Below are 19,626 nucleotides of genomic sequence, written 5' to 3' on the forward strand. Positions count from 1 at the left end.
GGGAAAAATTCTCCAGCACCACAAAGTAGATATCGGAATGACTGAATCAGCTAAATATAGCTCCTTATCAATTTTACATGCAAAATGGTTGCATTCAAAATGAAGTCCAGTTTTTTCCCCTGAAATTATGTGTGAATAGCAAAGTTTTCCTGGAGAACAGGATCTATATGTGAAACTGTAGTTCCTCTTTGCTGATACAAGAAGGAATGCTTCAGCAATCCTATTCTTTTTCCTGGTCTTATCTTTATCAGTTCTTATCAATTTCCTTGTTTTTTCCAGTCTACCACAACCATTTCTCTGACACCAAATTCTAATGGGATCCTTACTGCTTCCCTATAATTGAATTATAAAATGCCTCTGGCTGTGAGCATCAGCATACCTTTCATTATAGTCAACATTATTATTCATTCTAACAGAAGAGGCCATGTTGTGAAAAACCTTGAAACAACTCCCATCTTGGGAGGGTCTGATTCAGTAGGTTTGTCCTAGTCTCAGGAACCTGGATTTCTTAAAATCCCTCCAGTAGCTTCATTTATATGGTGCTTTCTGGTCGTTTAAATAAATCAATGTACAGGTTAGTATAAGTACCGTCTCTTGGGGGCTTTCCTGGTGGCGCAGTGGTTGAGAGTCCGCCTACCGATGCAGGGGGCGAGGACTCGTGCCCCGGTCCGGAAGATCCCACATGCCGCGGAGCGGCTGGTCCCGTGAGCCATGGCCGCTGGGCCTGCGCGTCCGGAGCCTGTGCTCCGCGGCGGGAGGGGCCGCAGCAGTGAGAGGCCCGCATACCACAAAAAAAAAAAAAAAAAAAAAGGAAGTACCTTCTCTCTAGAAGAGTGCCATGGGCTGTTCTTTAGAGAGATACTATTCTTTTGCTCCTTGTGACTTCCAGTGCCCTGGACATAGTAATATTTATAGCGTGTGTGTGTGTGTGTGTGTGTGTGTGTGTGTGCACATGTGCATGTGTGTGTTTTAGAATGTATGTAATAATGCCTATTTATTTCCAAACATTTGGAGAAATCTTGATTTAGACTATTAGTGGAAATGAGAAAGCAAAAAGTAATCCCCTTAACAACTCAAAAATGTTAAAATTATCTGAAGATTGATTATAATTCCAATGACAAAGATTATTAAAGATACAATCAGAATAACAAAGCAGTGATCAGTCTAGACTATCATAACTCCATATTCTTAATCTTATTCATTTCCTTCTAATTATGACCTGTTATGAACTGCACGTATCTTTGAAGCTCTTTTAAATACTTTTTTGAGCAAACTTGTCAATAACTAACAATGACAATAATAACAATACTGGCAACAGTCAACATTCATTTAACATTTAAGTTCCAGGCAAGATGGCAAACACTTTACATATAGTTTATCTAAGTTAACAACTACCTAATTGGGGGGATATTATTACTCTTGCTGTTTTATTGATGAGGAAAAAATTGTCACACAAATGAAAAGTAGTTGGACTGAGAAGATCTCAAGAAATCTGATTCCAAAGCTTAACACTCCACTAAATAAATAAAACCATTCACATTTAAAGAAGTGGTAAAGTTTTGCCTCAGGACATCACGCCCTGAGACCAGATTTTCATTGCATCTTTCATTATTTATACTATTTCTGCTTCCCAGAGGAATCTGGGTTGGGTTACAAGAGCAGACACATTTACACTGGAGTGAAACAACCCAAGAACCTTTAAGAACAGCAGGGAGAAAAAAAAAAAAAAAAAGAACAGAAGGGAATAGGAAGAGGTGGCTCCAGATGGCCTAGTTGAAATGAAACCACTGATTCAAAACAAAATCTTGCCACTGAGGCACAAAAATGAACAGCATGAGTTTGCAGATTTATTTTTTTGTTTGGTTTCCTGAGTGTAGTGGGAAGACTTCTTGAGATATTAATCTCAGAGAGTTTTCTTTTATGCTGTTCTTTCCTGTCTTTTCCTTGTCAGTCTGAGACATGTTCCAGCCCATGGCTTTGAGAGGAACAAGGGTTGTTACAGCATAAATGTAAAGAGAAAACAAAATTGTTTGCAGTTATCGTTTTAATTCCCACGCTGGGCTTCCGAAAATCAAAAGGGAAGCCTTGCAGGAGAATTTTTGCCACAGAAGTGATTACAAAGAGAATTGCGCCCCATCTCTGGGCGATTCCACCATGGCCTTTGTCTGGGGGATGGGCATCATGAATTAGAGGAGGTCAGGGGTCTAAGGGAGATGAAGCCTGGCCACTTCCCTCTGCTCCTGAGCAAAGGCGTCACATCCACTGTCTTCAAAACCCTTTGGGCGAGGGCCTTCCATCCCTATGGCTGCCTGCATGTCTTCTACAGTCTATCCAGCAGAAGGACCTCACCTGTACTGCTGGAGACTTGCCCCATGAGAGCAACAGCCCAGGACAAAAGACAGGTCCTTGATCCTTAAAGGGGATGGGAGTGGTATGGGATTAAAAGCCTCAGCAGAAGAACTAAGGGAAACCAATCCTACACTATCACTGACAAAGGAGGAATTTAGTGTTTCAGTACACACACACACACACACACACACACACACGCACACTGATATTTTTTTAAAAGACATTGGTTATTGCCATAAAAAATACATCCTTTTATATTGCATTTTTCACTTAAAAAAGCACCTTCACATGGGGTCTGAATAGTGTAATAGAAATTTTAAAGATGCAGAAAAGTGTTTCAATAAATAATTTCTCATTCCCTATTTTGAACTGTAGTTCATTGGAGGCCTTTGTATAATAAATTAAATTAGTGCTGTTCAGATATATTTCTTTCGGACTATTGAACTTAAGAAGAAGTTATTGCTTAAGGCAGAAGTTACACATCAGAATCTCCTGGAGGACCTGTAAAAACACAGATCGCTGGCCCCCGCCTCCAGATTCAGTAGGTCTGGGGTAAGACCCTTGAATTTATGTTTCTAATGAGTTCCTAGCTACTGCTGCAGCTGCTGGTCTGTGATCATACTTTGACAAGCAGTAACCTGGGAGATTTAGAAACATGAATATTTAGCATATCCTTTAAGATTTGTCTCAACTACCAATGGCCTCACTTCACAAGGCTGGGATTAAGCAAACATATTAAGTACTTCCTTTGGGTCAGGGAATGATAGCCCATAGCTAGTCAAAATTCAGATTGGGCCAAGATTCTTCTGCCGCAGAATCATATGCAAGAGAAGTCTAGGGCAATTAGGGAAATGTGACCAACCATGTTGTCCCAGGCCAAGCTGAATATTTTGTATAAAGGCAGCTAAAACTCACACTCTGACTCATAATGTATGCCAGCCATTTATTTACCGTTCTTCAATAAGCTGAAGACATATATCCAATAAGGATGAAATTAGGCTTAAAAATAAAGTGTTTTTAAGGGAAGAGCATAAAACACTAAAACTAATGTTTTTTCTTTTTAAATCTGATTTTTTTTTCTGCCATTTGCAACAACATGGATGGACTTGGAAGGTATTATGCTAAGTGAGATAAGTCAGACAGAGGAAGACAAATACTGTATAGTATCACTTATATGTGGAATCTAAAAAAAAATACAGCAAATGTGAATATAACAAAAAAGAAGCAGCCTCACAGATATAGAGAATAAACTGTTTACTAGTGGGGAGAGGGAAGGGGAGAGGGGCAATAAAGGGGTAGGGAATTAAGAGGTACAAACTATTAGGTATAAAATAAGCTACAAGGATATATTGTACAACACAGAGAATATAGCCAATATTTTATAATAAGTATAAATGAAGTATCATCTTAAAAAATTATGAATCACTACATTGTACACCTGTAAGATATAATATTATACATAAATCTACTTCAATAAAAAGAGAAAAATCTAAATTATTTTAATATGGATGCACAGCTCACTGGAAATTGAAAAAAGTATTAATGAAGGAAATGTAGCAATTGCTCTACAAGTAATATATTCCAAAGAAACGAGTATGCATTTGTGCAAATATATAGCTACCAGAATGTTAATTAAGGAGCTATATATTATGTTAAAAAATAAAAATACCTATAAATCCATTAAGATGTATGGCATTATGAAGAACAATGATAGGGCTTCCCTGGTGGCGCAGTGGTTGAGAGTCCTCTTGCCGATGCAGGGGACACGGGTTCGTGCCCTGGTCAGGGAAAATCCCACATGCCACGGAGCGGCTGCGCCCGTGAGCCATGGCCGCTGAGCCTGCGCGTCCGGAGCCTGTGCTCCGCAACGGGAGAGGCCACAACAGTGAGAGGCCCGCGTACCGCAAAAAAAAAAAAGAAAAAAAAAAGAAAATTGATAAAGTTATTAAGACAACAGGCTAGAAGAATATTCAACAACATAGAAAAATGTACACGATATATTTTAGTGAGAAAAGCTAGTCATAAAACTATATGCATAGGGACTTCCCTGGCGGTCCCGTGGGCGCGGGTTCCGTCCCAGGTTGGGGAACTAAGATCCTGCACTCTGTGCGGCGCGGCCAAAAACAAACAAACAAACAAAACCCCCAAAAACAAACAAACAAAAAAAAAGAAACAAAAAAATTGTATGCATAAAAGAACCAGTCTTGTGAACATAATGCATATGTGTGCATATGCTTTTCTTCTAAGTCTTCAGAAAATCGTTTGTTCGTTTTCTTCTCCATCAGACCAAGAATATGGATTTCTCTTGCTTTTTTCTCTTTCAAGTTTTGTAGGGATCAAATTCATTCTCAGGTTTGTATCTGGTGGCAAAGATATAGACAAGTCCCAGCACGACTACCGATTTTTGACTGATAATCACTTTTTTTCAGTTTTGTCCTATTCTCCTTCTTTACTCACAAATGATTATTTGATAGAACAATTGAAATAGATGAAACACTCTGTAAAATTACTGGCTGTACTTCCCGGCTTAACTCTAACGTATGAACTTTTACACCCGGAGACTACACTAAATTAGGAGTCTCTGCATTCAAATCGATCTAGAATAAAGAGGTGGAGGCAAGACACACTCCTCTCTCTGTCTCTTAAAAAGCAAAGTCTTTGTGGAAGAGAAACCAATCCCACCCCAGTCATCTGGTTAAAACTGTCCCTGGTGACCTAAGTCAAAGAGCACACAGTAGTAGTGGTTAAAAGATTCTCACTTGTTTTTTCCCAGGTAGTCTACATTTCAAGAAGAGAAACTGGACCGGCCATGAGGTAAAGACTACATAGCTTTTAATCAACCCTGATCCATCTGCCTTATTATTACAGGCAAGTTCTGACAATTTCTGTTTTTAAAGTGTACATTTGACAATGCTCAGTGGACATTTATCAAGTCTCTGCAGTATGCCGGCGGCTGTGCTGTTTGCTGGGATAACAGTGGTGATTAAAACAGAAATGGGGGCTTCTCTGGTGGCGCAGTGGTTGAGAGTCCGCCTGCCGATGCAGGGGACACGGGTTCGTGCCCCTGTCCGGGAGGATCCCACATGCCGCGGAGTGGCTGGGCCCATGAGCCATGGCCTCTGAGCCTGCGCATCCAGAGCCTGTGCTCCGCAACGGGAGAGGCCACAACAGTGAGAGGCCCGTGTACCGGGAAAAAAAAAAAAAAGAGAAATCGTTCTTGCCTTCATACAGTTTAGACTCTCATTTTTTCATCAGTTTTAATTTTTGTTATGATGCTTTTTTTTTTTTCTTTTCTGTGTTCCCTTTGGTCTTTTAGTGGGAAATTGAGATGCCAGAGGTGGAAGGGGGAAGGGGGTGGGAAGTGCTCTTACTAAAGACTAATTTGGACATGAAATCACCTTTTATGCATTGTCTTTAACCCTTGGTTTGCATTCCACATGTGGATGTCAATGCAACAATTTACAGAGAGAATGAATTATACTCAAGGCAGTGGGATGTTCACCAAAAGCCCCTGTATTAGTTTCCTATTGGTGCTGTTACAAATTACCACAAAGTGACTTAAGAAAACACAAATATATTATCTTGCAGTTCTGAAGGTCAGAGTCCAAAATCAGTTTCACTGGGATAAAATCGAGGTGTTGGCAGAAATGCCTTCCTTCTAGCGAGGGATCAATTCCTGGGCCTTTTCAAGCTTCTAGAAGCCACCTACTTTCCCTGACTTGTGACTCATTCCTTCATCCTTCATCTTCATTTAAAGTTCATCACTCCAACCTCTCCTTCCTTTGTCACATCTCCTTTTCTGACTCTGATCCTCTTGCCTCCATTTTACAATGACCCTTGTAATTACATTGCATCCAACTGGATAGTCAAGGATAACCTCCCCGTGTTGAGAACCTTAACTTAATCACAGCTACAGGCTCCCCTTTTCCACAGCAAAGTAACATATTCACGGTTTCTATGGGTTAGAATGTGGACATCTTTGGGGGCCATTTTTTCTATCCACCTCAATCCCGTTGCCCTACTTTTCTAGGTGAAATCATGCTTAGAATATTATCAAATATACTCATTCCGCAAATCTCAATGTTGTTAGTACAACTGTATTAGCTATCTATTGCTACATTAACAAATTACCCCCAAATTCAGCAGCTTACAACAACAAATATTTATCATCTCACAGTTTCTATGGATCAGCAATCTGGGCACAGGTTAGCTGTGCCTAGTGTCTCTGACTCAAAGTTTTTCATAATGTTGCAGTCAAACCATCAGCTAAGACTATAATCTTATCTGAAGGTGGGATCTACTTCCAAGCTCACCTATACCTTATTGGTAGGCATCGATCCCTCACTTGTGGCCCCCACACCGGGATGCCTCACAACATGGCAGCCGTGTTCTCCCAGGTGAGCAATCTAAGGGAGAGCAAGAGAAACATGCCCAAGATGGAAGCCACAGCCTTTTTCTAACCTAATCTTAAAAGTAACATCACACAGCTTTGCCATATTCTGTTTACTAGAAATGAGTTGATATGTTATATTCAAGGGGAATGGATAATGCATGAATATCAAGAGGTAGGAATCAGTGGGGACCATATTAGAGGCTACCTACCATAGCTGCCCTAATACCTTGAACTTCAGGGACTTTCAATGCCAAAATTACACAAATATTTCTCTTCCTCTATTTCCACACTAACATTTCCTAATTCAGATATTGAACAGTAATTCTAGAATACTTAAAAATATTTTTAAATTAAGGATTTTTTTTTAACAGTCTGTACAATTATTTAGCTCATCTGAGAAGAAAAGGAAAATCTAATCATTATGGATTTTCAGTTCTATTTTAACTTCCAGGTTTTTTAAAATTTGACAATAAAGGCTGGATAGGAAACATATAAGAATTAAAATTATTGTCCCAAATTGAAATTCTCTGGTGAAAATGTCAGATAATAGGTAAATAAAAGTCAAATTGGGGGAAAGTATCTTTCTCACCTTAAACAAACAAAAAGTCCTATGCTAAAAAAGACCTTTGCATTTCCATCCTACAGTTGAATGAACTACTTGATTATTTTAAATAATGGATGATATATAATGCAATTTCTCCATTTCTTATTATTTTTCTTTCTCTTTCTTTGAATAATGCAATAGAGATAGCATCCAACTTAGATGGTTTGACTTATGAGTTTTTGACTTTACCATAGTGCAAAAACAATATGCATTCAGTAGAAAGTGTAGTTTGAATTTTATCTTTTCCAGGGCTAGTGATATGCAGTACGACATTCTCTCATGATGCTGGACAGAGGCAGTGACCCACAGCTCCCAGTCAGCCACATGATCACAAGGGCCAACAACCAATGTAGTTAAAACCATTCTGTATCCATGCTACCACTCTGTTTGTACTTTCAGTACAGTACTCAATACATTACATTAGATATTTGACACTTTATTATAAAATAGGCTTTGTGTAAGATGATTTTGACCAACTGTAGTCTAATCTAAGTGTTCTGAACACATTTAAGGTAGGCTAGGCTGTTATGATGTTTGATAGGTTAGGTATGTATTAAGTGCATCTCGACTTAACAATCAACTTATGTAACTCCATCAAAAGTCAAAGAAGATCTGTACAGCATAGGGATACATCTTTTTTATCATTACAGTAATAATCTAAATTTCAGCACACAATTTTTTCCAATGGATTAATCAATGTTCTGACCTGAAGAATTCTTGTGCCCATCCACCAAAGAAAATCTGTCAGTAATAATTCATGTTTACTCAACATTACCATGTTGGTTCCTCATCGTAGAAAATATAATTCTGATGTTTAAAGTCAGCACATTAGATCTGTTTACATATAATTATTTTTATTATTAAAGAAATAGTAAAACAGTACACTAGGAGAGAAACAAGTGTTGGGAGTTTGAACACATAAAATGACAAACATGTTCACCCAGTTGAAGCGAAAGGGTGAAATCTGGAGAGATTAGAGTGAATATTGACAAAATAGTAACTGCAACTGTTCTTAAATCTAAATGTGAGTAAAATGAATCTTATATTGGAGCTGTTGATTAGAGGTTTGAGGAGAGGAATGACATGCTTTAAATTTAAGGAGAAAACTACTACTTTTAAATAGAGGCACTTAAAATTGGTAAGCAATAGGATGCATGGGGGAAAAGGTCATGTGTCTATATTCTGTGTCTAAGCACTTTTGCAGGTTTGTTTTTCATTGAAGTGTTTAGCCTGTTCCTATATTCTGCCTGTAATCTCTTTCAGTTATTCAAGCCACACTTAAACTCCTCCAGGGTGACTGCACAAAGCAGTTAGTAGTACCTGAGGAGAAAGTGATGTTGTAATAATACCAATATATTGCTTCCATAAAGTCAAACATTTTACCCTGTAACTTCAACTATAAGTTCTAGTTGCGCTATTGGGTCCTAAATAGACATTTCTAGAGAATGGATTCTTGTGGCCTAATTTGAGTCAGCTATTCTCTCTTCAACTAATCAACTGTGGCTACGTGTGTGGGGTGGAGGTGTGGGGAGGGATGGGGAGATGGGGGGTAGGGGGAGAGTGGGTGGGTCCCACTATACTAAAATGAGTACCATCAACCGTGTAAGTGAAATTAGGAGGGGGAGGTAGAGGGGGTAATTTCCAGAAAAGGGGGTCTGAGAACCCAGAAAAAGAGGAGTTTGAAAAGAAACCAAAATTTCCACTATAGCATGACATCTTTTAAAATATCCGAAGATAATTATCAGGCTTCCTATCACTCTTACCTTGAGATTTTTTTAAAAATCTCCATAAAATTTTGAACCCCTTAGCTTTTTTAACCTCTTCTAAATTTGTGAATATTAGATATAATGCACAGTAAAATCAACAACTAGCATAGTACATAATTCTATACACATGTCTAATCACTACTCAAGGCAAGAAGCAAAATATTGTCCACAGCTGAAAAGCTTCCAATACAGTTTTTTGTTTTTTGTTTTTACTTCCTTTAACCTCCAGAGAAAAACACTCTCCTGACCTTTAGGGTCATTCATTCTTTGCCTTTATCTATTTAATTTACCGTAGTTTATTCATCTAACTATATATCCCTAAATATCATCGGGTTTTTTTATTGAGCTTTGCATAATGGACTAAACATCATCGTTTTTTTTTTTTATTTTGAGCTTCGCATAATGGACTCATACAATATATAGACCCATTTGTATCTTGATTCCTTTGCTCAACATGCTATTTATAAAACTCATGCATAGTGTTCTGTGTAGCTGTTTTCGTTTGTTTTTCATTGTGTGCCACTGAATGAATATGCCAGATTGCTTAGAGCCATTCTAAAATTGAGCCTTGTTTTGGGACTTTCCCAGTGTGGTATTATTGTGCACAGTGCTGCTCTGAACCTTCCAGATCATGTATCCTGATGCACAGAAGTATTTCTCCAGGGTATATACTTAGGAGCAGAAATTTGCTGTGTCGTAGGATATGCATATCTTTAGCTTCACTAGGTAAGATGAAACCTTCTTCTAAAGTGGTTGCACCAGTTTACAGCCCCACCCTGGCGGGATATGAGAGTTCCTCTTGCTCCACATACTTACCGTGACTTAGTTATCACGTTTTCAGCGGACCTAAATATTGTGCTGACGGAAGCATTAGACTGAAGCATTAAGAACTATGAATTACATAAAGGCTAATGCATTCACTTTGAGATTACTCTCTTTATTTTATTTACCATATGAGTTGACTATAAACACTGTTATTGCATACTGACATACAAGGATTATCAAGGGGGAAAATTCTGTTAAGAATATTTGAGCTACGGAAAAATCTGTTAGGGTTTTTGGTCCTAACATTTTAAAGATGCAGAAGAGACATCCAGGCTTACTCTTCCGTAGTCTCTTCTGTATTTCTAATAACTTTAATACTTTCATGCAAGAAAAGAATGCCACATGTTTTTCAATGGCAAACAGAGCAGAAATGAAAGCTAAAAGCTTGGAAGAATAGTTTCTACAGACCATTGTGACATTTTCCATAATTTAACAATAATTAACCATGAAATAGGTGATGATTTGAATATTGCACACTTACATAAAGTAACCATTGAAAACGTTTCAAATTTAATAGGATGATTTGAATTTTATTTTCTGTTCAAAGAAGATGCATTTAGGGAATTCATTAGATGTTAATTCATTTCTTTCATCAAAAGATATTATAAATGTATAACCTCAAAGAATAAATTGTTGGAACTGAGTACTGAGGAAAAATTGTCAATAGATTTTGAAAATATAGTTTCATTTTAGGAAAAAGTTATAAATTAGTACTAAGAAGTCAATGAAATTCCATTCCCAACAACATACTTCTGAGAGACAAGTTTCTCTACTATGAATGTTATAAAGTTTAGACATATTTGTCCCTCTGTGAGTAGTAGTATTGTCAATCCAGCCCAAAGAAAATACAAGGAAGAACCAAGTCCACTGGTCATATTTAAAACTTGAAGTATTGATATATACAGTGTTTATTCAAAGTTTGTGTATTGACTGTGGTGAAGGACTGGATTTTTGTTCTATTTTAATGAGGCACTGATCCAATAATTCCCCAAAAGAGGAAAATATTAAGAAAGTTATTGAAGAGTCTTTCTCTCAAAAAAGTGCTAGGCCCAAGTGGTTTTCAGATGAGTTCTTTTAAACCCTTAAAACACATATAACTGGTGTAATATTTAAACAATTCCAGAGAATAGAGAGAAAGAAATCATCCCAGTTCTTCCTATGAGGTCATCATAACCCTGATATGAAAACTAACAAGACAAGAAAGAAAATTGTATCCAAAAAATTATGCAAAAATCTCACATAATATGGATTATAAGTACATATTAAAACAACTCCATTATGTAAGGATAATTCAATAATAAGAAAACTATTAATATATATAATATAATTAATGTACCATATTAATAGGTCAAAGGAAAAAAATAAGCATTATAGTAGACGCCACAAAGATATTTGACAATGTCAAACATTCAAACAACCATTAACGATTTTTAAAAATTGTACAGGGACTTCCCTGGTGGTCCAGTGGTAAAGAATCCACCTTCCAATGTAGGGGACATGGGTTCAATCCCTGGTGGGGGGCCAAGATCCTACATGCCGCGGGACAGCTAAGCCCGTGCGCCACAACTACTGAGCTCGCACGCCTCAACGAGAGAGCCTGCGTGCTGCAAACTACAGAGCCCACGTGCCCTGGAGCCTGTGCGCCACAACTAGAGAAGAGAAAACCCTCACACCACAACTAAAAAGGAGCCCAAGACACAACAAAAGATCCCGCATGCCTCAGTGAAGACCCCGTGTGCCGCAACTAAGACCCAATTCAGCCCAAAAAAATAAAGGGAAAAAAATCGCAAAATAGGGATAAATGGATACTTTAAAATATACATGTATTAACAGAGAAGTCAGACACACAACACATACGCACCATACACACACACCCCTCAGGTCAGGAGCCAGCACCATGCTGAATGATGAAATGCTAGAACCATTCTCATAAGCCTGAACAAATAAACCAAGATCTTCTGTCACCGTTATTGTTTAATGTTTCCATAAATATCTCTTGGATATATTTGAAGCTCTAATATAGTTGCTACTGTGGTAAATTGAATAATGGGCCCCCAAAGTTTTCTTTGCGCTAATCTCTAGAAGCTGTAAAGATGTTATATTACATGGCAAAAGGGAATTTGCAGATGTGATTAAGATTGCAGACCTTAAATCAGGATATTAGCCTGGATTATACAGGTGGGTCCAATCTAATCACGATACCTTAAAATATAAAACAAGAAGTCAAAGATTTCAAGTGTGAGAAGAATTTGACTCACTACTGTCGCTGGCTGTAAGACAGAGGTGCCCACATGTAAAAACCCGAGAGAGGCCTCTAGATGCTAAGGTAGTCCTCAAATGACAGCCAGCAAGGAAACAGGGAGCTCCAACTGCAAGGAACTGGATTCTGCCAAAAACCCGAATAAGCTGGGAAGCAGAGTCTCTCAATAAAAACCCAGAGAACGAAACCATGATTTCATCTTTGTGAAACCTGGAGCAGAAAACCCAACCTAGATTTCTGACCCAACAGAACTGCAAGATAATAAATTTGTGTTGGTTTAAACTGATGAATTTGTATAATGTGTTATGCCAGTGTCATGCACTAAATTGTGTCTCTCCAAATGTCGTATGTTGAAGCCCTAACTCTCAAGGTGGCTGTATTTGAAGATAGAATCTTTAAGGAGGTAACTGAGGTCATAAGGGTGAGACCCTAATCTTATAGGACTCGTGTCCTAATAAGAGGAAGAAACAACAGAGATCTCTCTCTCTCATTCCGTGCATACACAGAGAAAAGGCCATGTGTGGACAAGCAAGAAGGCAGTCATCTGCAAAGCAAGGAGAAAGGCCTCGGCAGAAATCAACTTCGCTGACACCTTCATCTTGGACTTCCAGCCTCAAGAACCTTGAGAAAATGTGGTATTCTGTTATCGCAGCCCTAGCTAACTAAAACAGACAATGACAGAAAACTAACACAGTTTGAGAGCCATCAGTAGGGACTGACCCTGGCAATGTGAAATATCTGGGGTTTGTGTTTGTTTGTTCATTTATACTTAGTTGACGGTATATATTTGCCATTTCAAATGCTATTCATGTGATCAAGTTTATCAGTCTTTTCTTTCATGGCTTCATTTTGTGTCTTGCTTAGAAAGGACTTCAAATCTCTCTACCCACCCTCACTCTCTTTCTGACTCTCTCTAGAATGACTTTTGAACATTAGGATGCATAATGACCATTCTTCTCCTTTCCAACCTTGCTTTGCTTTTTAAAGCTCTCTTCCTTTAACTTTCCGTTCCCTGTTTACAGTTTCCCTGAATACCAAGAACAGCCCATGATATGTGAAAGGTACAAAATAAATTGGTCTCAACAAAATGCAGTTATTTTTGAGAGATGCTGTTATCTAATTGTCCTGTCTCAATTTTTGTTGATTTCTTTGTAGGTTGTTTCTTCTCTATACTGACTGTTGCAGGCAAGAAGAAGGGAAATTCTACCATATACAGCTTTCCACCATAACATATGATAATTATATTGATAGAATATTAACATTTACCTGTTGAGTGGACAGATCAACCACTCGTGTACCAAGTATCACGTGGCTGATTAAAACAGAAAGGCACTGCTTGAACACTCAATCCTGTTCAAAGCAATACCTATGACATTTCTTCACTTATCCTTACCTTTGGGTATTATTTCAAATTTTCACTCTCCTTTTTTAAAAGTTAGCTCTGATTCGTGGTTCTTTTGACAACTTTCCATGCAGTCACGTAGGTACTATCTTACCTCAGACCCCAGGCAGTGTGTTGGAGCCATCTTGCAGCCATTCAATGCTAATTGTCTGCATCTTTTCCCAACACTGTGTTCAGTGAGGTCAAGTTGGTCACTTGAAATTAGTCTTTTTTTTTTTTTTTTTTTTTTTGCGGTTCCGGGGCCTGTCACTGCTGTGGCCTCTCCCGCTGCGGAGCACAGGCTCCAGTCGCGCAGGCTCAGCGGCCATGGCTCACATGCCCAGTCGCTCCGCGGCACATGGGATCCTCCCGGACCGGGGCATGAACCCGTGTCCCCTGCATCGGCAGGCAGACTCTCAACCACTGCGCCACCAGGGAAGCCCTTGAGATTAGTCTTGAGGGAGTATTGAACTCATGAAATTGGCAAATGTGACAAACCAAGAGTCTTTTTTTTTTTCCCCAGAAAATGCTGGCTCTAGGATTCAGACTACAGCACTAGCTATTCTCCATGCCTGGCAAGTCTTACCTGCCCCTGTGTGAGAAATGGAGGTACAAGAAGTCAAGACGATCTGCTTGCCCCCTCACTGAATAATATCTGCACAGATCACTCAGAAGATCTGGATGGCCCCTGGAAGGCCTTTTTCAACATGTGGATTATTGCAGTCTTATGTTAGCAATTATTTTTGGTAAAATAAAGATCCAAAAGGGTGACTTTTATTTTGGTAAAACAAAGAGTTGAAACTTCTGAGCTTAAAATGTTATACAAGATCATTTTAATAAACTAAATGTCTATTAATAGGGTAATGTTAAATAACTTATATGAAGCCCATACTAAGGAATATTATATGATAGTGTAACAAGTATATATGTTCTTGGCATAACAACATTCTTAAGAGGAAAAAGTAAGTGGCAGGAAATGTATATCTTATGTTGCATTTATGTACAAAGGTGTATGTAGATTGATATGTAGGGGGCCTCTGAGGTGCTGATAATGTTCTACTTCTTGACTTGGGTAGTGGTTATATTGCATTTGTGACAATTCATTAAGCTGTAAAATTATGACATGCATACTTCTGTATATTTTAAAAAAAGTTTAAAACGATATCTAAAGACATGTATGTATAGATATGTGTGTGTATATAATTTCTTTGAAAAATCTCTAGAAATAATCAATTAGTAACCATGGTTGCCTCTGGTGAGAGCTGTAGCATTTGGAAAATAGTGAAGGGGACTCAAATATTCAATTGTTTGAATGTTTTACAGTGAGTATATATAATTTGTAGGGACAGAAAATTCCCCCAAAGAACTATTAAAACATTAGCTACACACCTACTCATTTTGCCTTTAAAATCAATTTTCTCTTTGCACATTCAGCTGTTTCTTGTGTTCTCCTTGAAGTTCCAGATGGAGGGAGAGCTACATCCTCACCTGTGTTTTGCAAACACATGAACAAAGGAGACACATCTGAAACATAAAATCTGTGTGACAGCCTCCTTCAAAGGAGTCCTATTTGTCTTTGAAAACAAAGTAAATTACCTGAGTGAATACAAATTCCACCTTGTGAAGTCTTTGTTGAGAGGTAAGTGAATCATTGGTCAGGAGCCTACAAATCTATGCATCAGCCCTTACTTTTCCCCTGGGTGCACTGGGATAAATATTTTAGTTTTTTTTTTTTTTTGCTGTACGCGGGCCTCTCACCGTTGTGGCCTCTCCCGTTGCGGAGCACAGACTCCGGATGCGCGCAGGCTCAGCAGCCATGGCTCACGGGCCCAGCCGCTCCACGGCATGTGGGATCCTGCCAGACCGGGGCACGAACCCATGTCCCCTGCATCGGCAGGCGGACTCTCAACCACTGCGCCACCAGAGAAGCCCAATATTTTAGTTTTAAAACATTCTTAAAAAAGCATTCTTGAATGTCAGTATGAGAGAGTATTTAAGTAACATGTCCAAGGCTGGTCCTGATGAAGCCTTCTATGGGAGTAAGAGAGACTTCTTCGTGGGCAAATTATACATGTTTCTTGAGACTCCCAACCTAGGTTTCACCCCACTGAAGAATAGGTTTTTTTTTTAAATTTTAACCTAACCAGAGCTGCTGCATACAGCTGATCAGGCGTATGCTGAGGCCAAGGTAATGAGGAGCTTTTGGTCAGCTTTTGCTCCCCGCCCCAGCTGCTACATGGGCAGCCTCCACCCAGAGAAGCCATCATTTTCTAATTCACTCAAAGCCATTATGCAGGCTAGTGGGGGCCCTGCTTGGACTGTTCTTAGAGAAAGCAGACAATTTCTTTTCCTTGGTCATTGGAATATAAGTCATTTGAGGCCTTTACTTAAAACAATGTTGGATTAGGCTCATCTGTATTTCTGACACCTTTAGAGTCTTCCTAAGACGTTTGGTTACTTAGTTCAACATATAGCGAAAGCATGGAATGATCTGGAAACCTTCTTTACTTTGGCATTGTTCATTTTTAAAGCTTCCCCCAGGTGGCCATTTAAAATTTTTGAAGCCTAGAATGGCAAAGGAGATTTATTGCATATTGTATTTTTTATCCCCTTAAGGTAAATCAATAATGAATGAATTTTTTATTAGACAGGCTCCATTGGGCTAGGAGTCTGTAATTTGCATTTTTGCATTCTTCCTGCCAGCCCTAACTTTAAGCTTGGGGGAAATCTTTACTCTCCAAATCCTGAACAATACGGCACTAGCCTATGTCTATCTGGAACTTTCTGCCAACTCACTGGTTGGTCAAATCCTAATTTGTGGGGAGGGTATCAGAGAATATATATCTGCTCCAAATGCTGACTAAACTCCTAGGCTTGTGGAGCAAGGCTGCATATAGAAGCAGACAAGTCCTCTGGAGCCCTTCTCAACTGCCACAGATAAAACTGGAGTCATAAAATATTGCGGGGGGTGGGCTATTGCCCACCAAACTCTCCTATCTCTCAGGATCCCCAAGAGAAGTCAAGGGGTGGCCAAAGTAACCCTTCCTTCTGGGGAGAAGGGTGCAAATCTCTGTTACTATCTTAAGATTCAGGATACAGACTGCGTTTCCCTAGGCATGCAGGTAGAGTAGGTAAAGAAAAACAAGAGCCATCTGTGTCTTAGTCATTCTGTCATCCTCCTTCTGTCTGAGAGAGATATTTTGGGGGAGTCGGGAGATGGAACTCTGGGGTGTCTGATGATTCTCATCTCCCTGGATTTCATGTGTAGATGAGTGTCATGGACCAGAAAATGTGTGCCCCCCTCAGAGGAGGCGTGGGCTGCCGCTCCACCTTTGAGCATGCTGCTGCATTTGCACCTGGGACCCCCTAAGCTTCCCCCATCTGGGGCAGGGTACTGGGCGCTGGTAGGAACCTCAGGAATATGGTGGTTAACATTGTATGGCAGGTGAAAAGGTAGATATTCACGTCCCATTGACTACAGCTACTTCTTCCTTCCCCCCACCTCCACTTGATGTTGACTCAGCCTCTGGGCTGGGTCTAGGTCTCTAGATTAGTTTATCTATGCCTCCCCCACACCCCATTTTTACTTCAGGCAACCTTCCGTTTGCTTTCCTTCTCACCTGCTTGCAGCAATGCTCCTCAAGTTTATTAAACCATCAGTCTTTAGTCCACCCCATCTTTCCTGAAAATCAACCTGTCTATCTTCCCATTCACGCAGACAACCTCCTCTGAAGTTCAATTAAGAGACTTCATTTAAGTTTTGCGCAAATCTTCAAAGCTCTCACTTCAGTATCAAAGGTCTCAAACTTGAAGGTTTGAAAGTGAAAATTTAATAGTGAAGAATTCTAGTATTTCAATAAAAACTGAGAAAAATATACATTATAAATGTTTATACAGTGCTCATAGATATCTTTAACTCCCATATTATCTCTATTTGTTTTTTAAATGGCAACATTTTATAAAGACAATAACTCTGTAGTAATAAAAATCTGGTTTGAAACACTGCTCCTCCCCTTACTTAGTTCTGCTCAGTTAGAAGGGCTATTTACTGGTCTTAGAGTTTGTTCCCTTATATATAAAACGAGGTTGTAATACCCACTTTAAAGACCTGTTTTGAGGATCAAATGAAATAACATATGTAAAATACCTGGCACACAATAGATGCTAAATAAATGTTAGTTCCCCTATTCTGTCTTCACCTCAGAATAATATTTTTGCTTAAATCACTTCCAAAATGGCATAATTAGATAATGGATGACCCTGCATGTCTCTGGGTATTTCATCAGTCCTTGACATTGTCATGTCCTCTTATCAGTATGTTGACTTGCCCAGAGTTAGGCTGCAAACAGTGATTGAGTTCACTGGAATCCATCGTCTCATCTTCTTTCCTTGATCACAGCTTAAATGACATTTTCTGGGTATCGGTCCACTCGATATGCCCTGAAACTGCTTGTTTTACAATAATCAAACAGTTTCACTCACTGCTCTTTAACCAAAGAAACGTAGAGTATTTAGGAAAAAAGTTTCTTCTCAATTTTTTTCTCAGAATTGGGAGTGAAAGGAACATGTGGGAATAAGTACGATAAGTATGAAACATTTTAAATACAAATAAGAAAAGGTTAAAAGTAATTATAATCTCAATACGTTGTAAGCAGAGTAAAAATTGACATTCTTACTTTGTTAATCAAGTCAACTTTAAATATTCATTCCTGATCATCTCTGTAGTTCAAAGCTGTTGAGAGTAAAATAGAGTACCAGGAGAGCCTTGCGTTGAGAGCTGTAATATGTACAATCAACATTTAAATACATCCAAATACTATTAATTTTTTAAAAAATATTTTAAAGTGAGGCACATGGATAGAGCCAAATGTTCTGATTTTTATTTTTCTCATTTTGTCTTCTTTTTCATGACATCCAAATGTATTGAGTATCACTTCTCTATGCTCAAGACCCCACCATTTATCTCTGTTTCCTTTGCCGGCTTTGTAAGATCCTTCTATTTTTAAACCATCTTTTAGGACAACGATTCTAATAGACACTTTCTAATAAATAGATGTATGAGAAGTGAATTAAGACAGTGCAGTTCTCAGAAGTTCACAGATTACCTATCACCCAGAAATGCCTCTGATCAGGTTAAAGTGTGAGGCTGGTGGTGGTGAAGTGTTTGCATATTAAAGTCTAATTGCCTTCCAGATGCTCCACGGGGTAGAGATGTAGCTGCCCTCTTTATGCTCTGAATCCAATGTCCCCCCATCCACCCAAGTTTAGAAACTGAACAGGAGCCAGCTAGAGAAAGGTGTAACTCAGATGAAACAGCTTATACCTGGCTTATAGCTGCTGCTCAGTGTATGCATATGGAATGAATAAATGAGTGAACAAATGAATGTATTTTAAAGTAACTTTATGATTTTGCGAAGATCAGAGAGCCAATTTCCTCACTTTGTAACGAGCGGAGGTGGGCTTCCATCTCTCTGCTTCAATTATCTGAACTTTGATTACAGTTGTTAATTGTTCTCAGCCCCAGGGAGAATGTGTGTGAACTCTCTGATCAACAATGGCTTGTGGATAGGGTGAATCCAGGTTTTGTGAGGTTGAAGTTCTCACAAATTTGGGGTCCTTCTCTGAGAAAAAGAATGACCCAATACAATATCTGGTACATAATATAAGCTCTTGTTTGTTTGTTTTTTACCAATTGAATTGATTATATTTTACCTTTTCAAATGTTACACAAACGAATGACCAGGTAGTATATTGCTATGAGTGTTGGCTACTAACTGACCCCTTCTCCATGTCTGCTGTGTGAGTTGAGATGACTTAAAGGTTGGGCTCAATCTTAAATGATCAACTTAAAAGTTGGGCATTCATATACCTCTTTATGAATCTTAGGCTTTTGCATAGCATGGTGACCTCAGGTTGTCTGACCCCTTAAACTAAGCTCAATACTTCAGAGGAGACATCGCTTTGAACAAGGCAGAAACTTCAAGTTCTTTTATAGCCTAGCCTCAGAAGTATTGTAAGTGTCACTTTCATTGTATTTTGTTGGTCAAA

The 19,626-nt window shown here is 38.8% G+C and overlaps 1 long non-coding RNA gene across 4 annotated transcripts in view; it reads left to right on the plus strand.

Annotated features, from left to right (window-relative positions):
* The window catches only part of LOC113612624 (uncharacterized), an 82,500-nt gene that overhangs the window by 42,049 nt on the left and 20,825 nt on the right, over positions 1–19,626 (plus strand). For 2 of the 4 annotated variants that reach the window (XR_003429905.1, XR_003429902.1), the window contains 2 exons: positions 5,123–5,163; positions 14,102–14,970. This is a non-coding gene — a long non-coding RNA (uncharacterized LOC113612624). Of the gene's footprint in view, positions 1–5,122; positions 5,164–14,101; positions 15,218–19,626 lie in introns of those variants that run through there. The other 2 variants (XR_003429904.1, XR_003429903.1) reach the window with 1 other exon arrangement.

The sequence above is a fragment of the Aethalodelphis obliquidens genome, unplaced genomic scaffold (assembly GCF_003676395.1).
Source record: "Aethalodelphis obliquidens isolate GAN/ISIS:26980383/991018 unplaced genomic scaffold, ASM367639v1 scaffold80, whole genome shotgun sequence".
Lineage (NCBI taxonomy): Eukaryota > Metazoa > Chordata > Mammalia > Artiodactyla > Delphinidae > Aethalodelphis > Aethalodelphis obliquidens.